Below are 7,395 nucleotides of genomic sequence, written 5' to 3' on the forward strand. Positions count from 1 at the left end.
TTGGCCTCCCAAAGTGCTGGGATTACAGGCGTGAGCCACCGCGCCTGGCCAAAAAAAATTCTTTTTGAAGGTGGGGTCTCGCTATGTTCCCAGGCTAGACACAAAACTCTTGGCCTTAAGCAGTCCTCCCGCCTGGGCCTCCCAAAGTATTGGGATTACAGCATGAGCCACTGCATCTGGCTGGTGTTAACTGTTTTTAAAAAGGCCAGACGTGGTGGCTCACGCCTGTAATCCCAATACTTTGGGAGACCGAGTTTGGCAGATTGCTTGAGCCCAGGAGTTTGAAACTAGCTTGGAGAACATGGCAAAACCCTGTCTCTATAAAAAATTAGTCAGGCATGGTGGTGCACGCCTGTAGTTCCAGGTACTTGGAAGGCTGAGGTAGAGAATTCACCTGAGCCCAGGGAAGTTGAGGCTGCAGTGAGCCGTGATTAAACCACTGCACTCCAGCCTGGGCAACATAGTGAGACACTGTCTCAAAAAAACAACCAAAAAACCCAAAACTGATGCTGAGTTCCCCACCACCCGACTCTGCCTTCAGTCCAATTAAATCAGAATCTCTAGGTCTGGTGTCCAGGCACCTAAGAAAAAAAAAAAAAAGGCAAAAGGCAGTGAATCCAACAAGCTGGGTTCCGTTTTTTATTTCCTTTATTAGATATGTCACCAAGCATTTAAAAGGTTTAAAAGGCTATACTAGACGGTACAACTCTAGTGACCGTATTTTCTGACCCTAAAATCTGGATAAGTAACTTCACATATGTAAGATAGTTTATGGAGACCAAAAGCAAATACTTGAAGTTGACAGTGTAGGGTCAGTAAGTAGCTCTCCCTGCTGTTCCCACAGAAGATAGAATATTCTTTTTTTTTTTTTTTTAATTTGCATTAATTATTTTTATTTACAGAAACAGTGTACATTTAACCCAGTTTCGTGGCAAGTTCTTTAGCCTTTGCCTTTTCTAGCTTGGTGATGCGAGCCAGACTTGGGACCCAGGACATTGCCTCCCCAGTGACGGTGGATCTTCTTATATCTGTAATTGGTGCAGACAGCTTCCACCAGCTTAGCCAAAGCACCTTTCTCTTCCGAGTTAACGTGTGTGAAGGCAACAGTGGTGCAGGTCTTCCTATGGACTAGACGTCCCAGTCTTGCCTTCCCCTTGATGATGCAATAAGGGACTCCCATTTTATGACATAGGGCAGGCAAGAAGACAACCAGCTCAATGGGATCCACATCATGAGCAATCACCACCAGCTGTGCTTTCCTGTTCTCCACCAACGTGGTGACGGTGTTGACTCCTGCTCGAAGGACAGGTTGCCTCTTACTGGGGACGTCCCCTTTGCCAGCCGCTTTCTTCTCGGCCCGGGCCAACAGCCTCTGCTTCTTCTCTTGCTTCGTCTCCGGTCTGTACTTGTGGGTCAGCTTAAGCAGCTGGGTTGCTGTTTGGCGGTCCAGGGCCTGGGTGAACTGGTTAATTGCAGTAGGCACTTTCAGCCGCTTATACAGGATGGCTCTCTGCCGCTGCAACTTGATATAGCGGGGCCATTTCACAAAGCGGGTGAGGTCTCTTTTGGGCTGGATGTCTTCTCCAATGCCAAAATTTTTAGGCCTTTTCTCAAATAGTGGATTCACCACTTTCTTGGCCTCCTGCTTCTTCACGACAGCAGGAGCCAGAGCCACCTTCTTCCCCTTGGCCTTCTTTCCTTTCATCTTGGGCGGCGGGAGGCAAGAGACAAGATAGAATATTCTTTACCCAAAAAGGGTAGCTGACCTCTCCGTTGGAGCTACGGGGACTGCCCATGTGCTGTTAGTCAGGTCCTTACCTTTTTCCATGGTTGCGTAGCTGGTACGTGTTCATGTGGTACCTAGATCAGCTTTGTTTCTTGTGGATATGTCTTCTGTTACCAAATAGATTGGAAGTTCATTGAGGGCAGGAGACAACTATGGTCCTAGTATTAGCTCTGCTGCTAGTTTGTTATGTGGCCTTGAGGTAATTCATAAATTCATTAAAGAAAAAAAAAAAAGCCAAGACTCTTGCCTTCTAGGAACTTAACCCAGTAGAGTCTTTGTTATTTGTGTACATAAATGACCATACCTCATTCAGGACCTACAGAGGGAATTAGGACTTCATCTGGTGGTTTTTAAAAGGCTTATGATACAGTACTGCCAAAGTATGAACAAGGCCTTCTGAGCCTCGCCTCCTCACACGCTAGTATGAGCAGCACAGTATAAGGAAAAAAGAGAATCTGTACCATAGAGACAGTCTGCCTCTCAGCTAAATTTGAAAAAAAACAGAAAAGAACATTGGCCCAGTACATTATTGGAAACTGTGTTCAGCAAATGTGTTGAGTGCCCACTGCATGTCAGGCCCTGGAACCCAACCATCTTCCCAGCTGATAGAAGGCCCTTCTCTTGGCTCTTACCTATCCCTTGGCTGCCATTCTACTCTTTTTCTTGCCCCAGTGGACTTGGACAGGGTCTGTGGAGTGGGCTTACGGCCCAGTGAGGAGCAGAGGCAGTGACAGACGTAGCTTCTTACTCCGCCACAGCTGGGAGTTTCCTCTTTATGCCCTTGTGTCTGAAAAGCCGAGAGACCAGAGGTAGTTACCAGGGCACCATTTCTCCCCGGTGCACTACTGGCATAAACTATTATTTATAAACTTTGCCACAGTTAGCGTCAAGACCAAAAATCAGATGTGTTTTTAAGGAAACCGTGAGGTACAAAGCAATGGACTATGTTTATTTTTTTAAATCCATCTAAAAGGCCAAGGGGAAGGTGTTTCAGGCTGGCCCAGTCCTTGGTGTATGGCAGCGGCATTTCATCGTGGTGGAAATTGATCATGCAGGGGAAAGAGCATGGGGCTTTGGCGTTCACAGATGACAGCACACTAAGTGCTGGGTATGAATTTCCATGAGTCTCTGTTTTCTCAACTGTAAAATGAGTCTAAATAACCCTTACCTTGCAGAGTGGTCATGAGATTTTGGATAATTGTGCAGAGCAGTTACCACCATGCCCAGCTACTCCTAAGGAATCTCTATTCCATTTTTGACCCAGTTGGACTCTAAACTTAGAGGTGGCCAGGTATGGTGGCTCACACCTATAATCCTAGAACTTTGGGAGGCCAAGGCAGGTGGATCACTAGAATTCAGGAGTTCGAGACGAGCTCGGCCAACATGGGGAAACCCCGTCTTCACTAAAAATACAAAAATTAGCCGGGCATGGTGGCTCACACTTGTAATCCCACCTACTTGGGAGGCTGAGGCAGGGGAATCGCCTGAACCCGGGAGGCAGAGTGAGCCAAGATTGCTCCACTGCATTCCAGCCTGGACAACAGAGTGAGACTCCATCTCAGTAAAAAAATAAATAAATAAACTTAGAGGCACACGTGTGGAGATTGTTCTCAGGAATTAACTTCCTCTGGCAGGGTGCTTTTTTCCCGTTTGGCCTGCTAATAAGTAAGTGCCTCCAGAAGAAGATAGATGTTGGGTGGTGTCACTTTCTTCTCTTCAAGTACCTGCTGCTGAAAGTACACCCAATAACTCCCTAAAGAGTGACACATGGCTGACTGGAGGCGTGAGACATCTGGCAGGCCACTCAGGAGAATGGCATTCCCATCCGAAATATGCCCAGTAACCCTTCAGATGCCTGAAGTGTTAGTTCTATCAGCAGCCTGGCCCAGCTCTTGGCATGCACCCCAAACTCTGATTTCCTTACTAGGAAGGTTTAGAATTAGTTTTGCAAGAGCTCCAATTTTGTGACACCCTAGGGAGTTTTCAGTTATCTCAAGGAGGTATTTTGAAATTCTGTAAACCAGAGTTCGTTTAAGTCTTTAAAAAGAGAGAGTGAGATTGAATCCACGTCATTCAGCAAGGAGGTGGGGTGATGCTACTGCAAAAGCTTACCCTCCACATCCACTGTTGTAAATGGAAGGGTTGAACTAAATCTTGGACTCTTTGAGGTGAAAGAGATAGGGGCAGTTGTCTCAGTTAGCCTTCTGTCTCTCTTATCGCTCCCAACGTGACCCTTTGGAGCCATACAAAAGAAGCCTGCTCCATAGTCAATAGGTAGCTCTATAGCTATTTGAAAATAGCTGTCAGAGTGCCCCATTCTTTCCTTTGCCAACTTAAAGTTCCCTGGTATTTTATGTGAGTGGATCTTTAGGACCTTTAGAAACTTTTAGAAGTCCTCCAGATAATCATTGATCAGTGTGCCACCTTTTTTTTTTTGAGACGCCACCTTTTTTTTTTTGAGACTGGGTCTCCCGCTGTCACCCAGGCAGGAGCTGGAGTGCTGGCTCACTGCAGCCTCTACCTCCTGGGCTCAAGCAGTCCTCCCACTGCAGCCTCCTGAGTTGCTGGGACTACAGGCATGTGTCACCATACCCAGATAATTTTTTTTTGTATTTTTTGTAGAGACGGGTTTCACCATATTGGCCAGGCTGGTCTCAGACACTTCAAGCGATCTGCCCACCTCAGCCTCCCAAAGTGCTGAGATTACAGCCGAGCCCGGCTAGTGTGCTTTTATTCACCTACTCAGTCATCCATTTATTTATTCTCTCCATACCAAGAATTTTTGCCATATTATAAGTGGTGATGGTTAAAAGCACAGGTTTTGCAGTCATACAGACATAACTTGGTCAAGTTACTGACTTTTTCTAGGAGTTGCTTCTATAAAATGGAGTATTTAACACCCACAAATCTTTTGTGAATCTGGAGTGCTTGTAAAGAATTTATACGGACTGGGTGCAGTGGCTCATCTGTAATCAGCACTTTGGGAGTCTGAGGCAGGAGGGTCCCTTGAGCCCAGGAGGCCAAGGTTTGCAGGGAGCTATGATGGCGCTAGTGCACCCCAGCCTGGGTAACAGAGTGAGACCCGATCTAAAAAAGAACTTATGCTAGGGTCTGGTATGTAGAAAGTATTCAGTTGATGGAGGCTAAATTTCCTGGCTAAGTTAGATTGCTAGAGCGCACCAGCATCATCTTGCTCCTAGTATTGAGAGGGTGGGGAAATAGGAGATTAAACTTTGTGGTCTGTTTACTAGAACCGTGATTAGAAGGCTTTAAGATGATTAGGAGTAGCTTCCTTGCAGCTTCCTTTCAGTTCCGTTTTTATTCCTTCACAGCAGTTTATTTGGAAGCCTTGGTTTTATTGAAGAACAGCGCCGTTAGTTTTGATAGGCATATCCTGCAGGATTTAAGGTTGTTAAAAACTTGAATGACAGAAGATGGATGAATGATTTAAGTACAGATGCTCTTCGGTTATTTAGATTATACAGCTAACCTTTTAAACTCTAAATATAAAAACTTTTCGACTTTTAACCTTTTAAACCTTAAGTTAAAAAACTTAAGAAATCTTTTAAGGGGGGAAGCATTGCTTGAATCCTTGTTATCTCGTTGCAACAGTGTGAACAGTGTGTGAAATAGAGGCACTCAGCCTTTTTTTTTTTTTTTTTTTTTTTTNTTTTTTTTCCTCGAGATGGAGTCTTGCTCTGTTGCCTAGGCTGGAGTGCAATGGTGCAATCTTGGCTCACTGCAACCTCCACCTGCTGGGTTCAAGAGATTATCTCCCCCTCAGCCTTCCTAATAGCTGGGATTACAGGCACCCGCCATCATGCCTGACTAATTTTTCCATTTTTGTAGAGACAGAGTTTCACCCTGTTGGCCAGGCTGGTTTACTCCTGACCTCAGGTGATCCACCCTCCTTGGCCTCCCAAAGTGCTGGAATTACAGACATAAGCCACCGAGCCTGGCCAGCCCTCTTATTTATTATTTTGAGACAGGGCCTCACTTTGTCACCCAGGCTGGAGTACAGTAGCAGGATCTCAGTTCACTACAGCCTCAACCTCCTGGGCTCAGGTAATCCTCCCACCTCAGCTCCGCAGGTAGCTGGGACTATAGGCGCACACTACCGTGCCAAGCTAATTGTTTTTATATTTTTTTGTAGAGATAGGGTTTCACCATGTTGCCCAGCCTGGTCTCAAACTCCTGAGCTCAAGCAATCTACCCACCTCATCCTCCCAAAGTGCTAAGATTACAGGCATTAGCCACTGCACCCGACCTTAAATTCTTTATGTTATACTACACATAAGTAGAGGATGCTAGATAGAGAGACAGTATAGACTGGTTAAAATATTTCCTATAAAGGTATATCATACATCATTAATTAGCTTTTCCTTACTTCTTTGGTAAAATGTCTGAAGTCAGAGCCTGTTTGCTTCAGTAATATGAGGGGAGCAAGCAGCAGCCACTCCCCCAAACCTGGGAGGCTATGCTACCACTTTATGAAGAGTGGGTATCTCACAGTGGGTGGGGACAGGCTTTATGGAGTGCGTGGTTCTTCCCGGGAATCCCAGAATCCATTCACATTATAGCATTCTCCATACTGAGTCAGGTAGCAGGCTGAATGAAGATTGGATTGCCATTGCCTTTGGTTGGTCATTTGAAGTAACGTCACCCAGCAGCCCAGAAATGGAATGGTCTTGCTCTTTCCTTGTGTACATTTTATTCTGATCTTTTCTTTTTTTTTTTCTTTTCTTGCTACTTGTTTATACAGGAAGTTCACAAAGAATCTCAGACTAAACAGGAAGTGATTTTTTTCCAGTGTAAAGGGGTACTAGCAAGACTGAAGATGGGCAGGAGAAGGAGAGGGAATAGGTGGCCTGTGGCCTGTGGCCTGGTGGCTCGTTGTTTCCTTCAGTGGGTTTTATGTAAAATCCCTAAACACTTTAGGTTTATGGGCTGTGCACACTTCTAAGTAAATCTGCTTTTCTAAATTGGTTTCATCAACTTGAAAATGAAACTGAAGTGCTGGAGATACACCTGGGTCTAATTTACCTTGATCCTGTTTGGTTATTTTCCCTTTTTAGTAGGTATTTTAACAAAAGGCCAAAATTTCAAGTGTATTTCTTTGGCTTTAGGAAATTTACCGTTTGTTTAGAGTAATTTTTCTCTATTTAAGTTCAAAATAAAAAGATTGAATCCTTTCGAAGCAGAGGATCTCAGTGTTAATCATGTTAACAAGCATAGGCTTTGGAGAAAGACCTTCCCGGGTTTGAATCCGAGGCCTGTCACTTAGTAGTTGTGTCATTTAGGCATCAGGTTTAAAAGAAATAATATTTGGCAGGCTGGGCAACATAATGAGACCCCCATGTCTCCAGAAAATTTAAAAATTAGCCTGAGTGCATGCCTTTGGTCCCAGCTTTGGGAGGCTGAGGTGGGAAGATCGCTTGAGCCCAGTAGGTTAAGACTGCAGTGAGCTTGGCCGGGCGCGGTGGCTCAAACCTGTAATCCCAGCACTTTGGGAGGCCGAGGCGGGTGGATCACGAGGTCAAGAGATCGAGACCATCCTGGTCAACATGGTGAAACCCCGTCTCTACTAAAAATACAAAAAAAAATTAGCT

At 45.1% G+C, this 7,395-nt stretch overlaps 1 protein-coding gene across 1 annotated transcript in view; it reads left to right on the forward strand.

The window, feature by feature from the left end:
• ARHGAP35 (Rho GTPase activating protein 35) overlaps positions 1–7,395 on the forward strand; it is a 136,503-nt gene that overhangs the window by 66,503 nt on the left and 62,605 nt on the right. The window lies entirely within an intron of this gene.

The sequence above is a fragment of the Cebus imitator genome, unplaced genomic scaffold (assembly GCF_001604975.1).
Source record: "Cebus imitator isolate Cc_AM_T3 unplaced genomic scaffold, Cebus_imitator-1.0 Scaffold266, whole genome shotgun sequence".
Taxonomy (NCBI): domain Eukaryota; kingdom Metazoa; phylum Chordata; class Mammalia; order Primates; family Cebidae; genus Cebus; species Cebus imitator.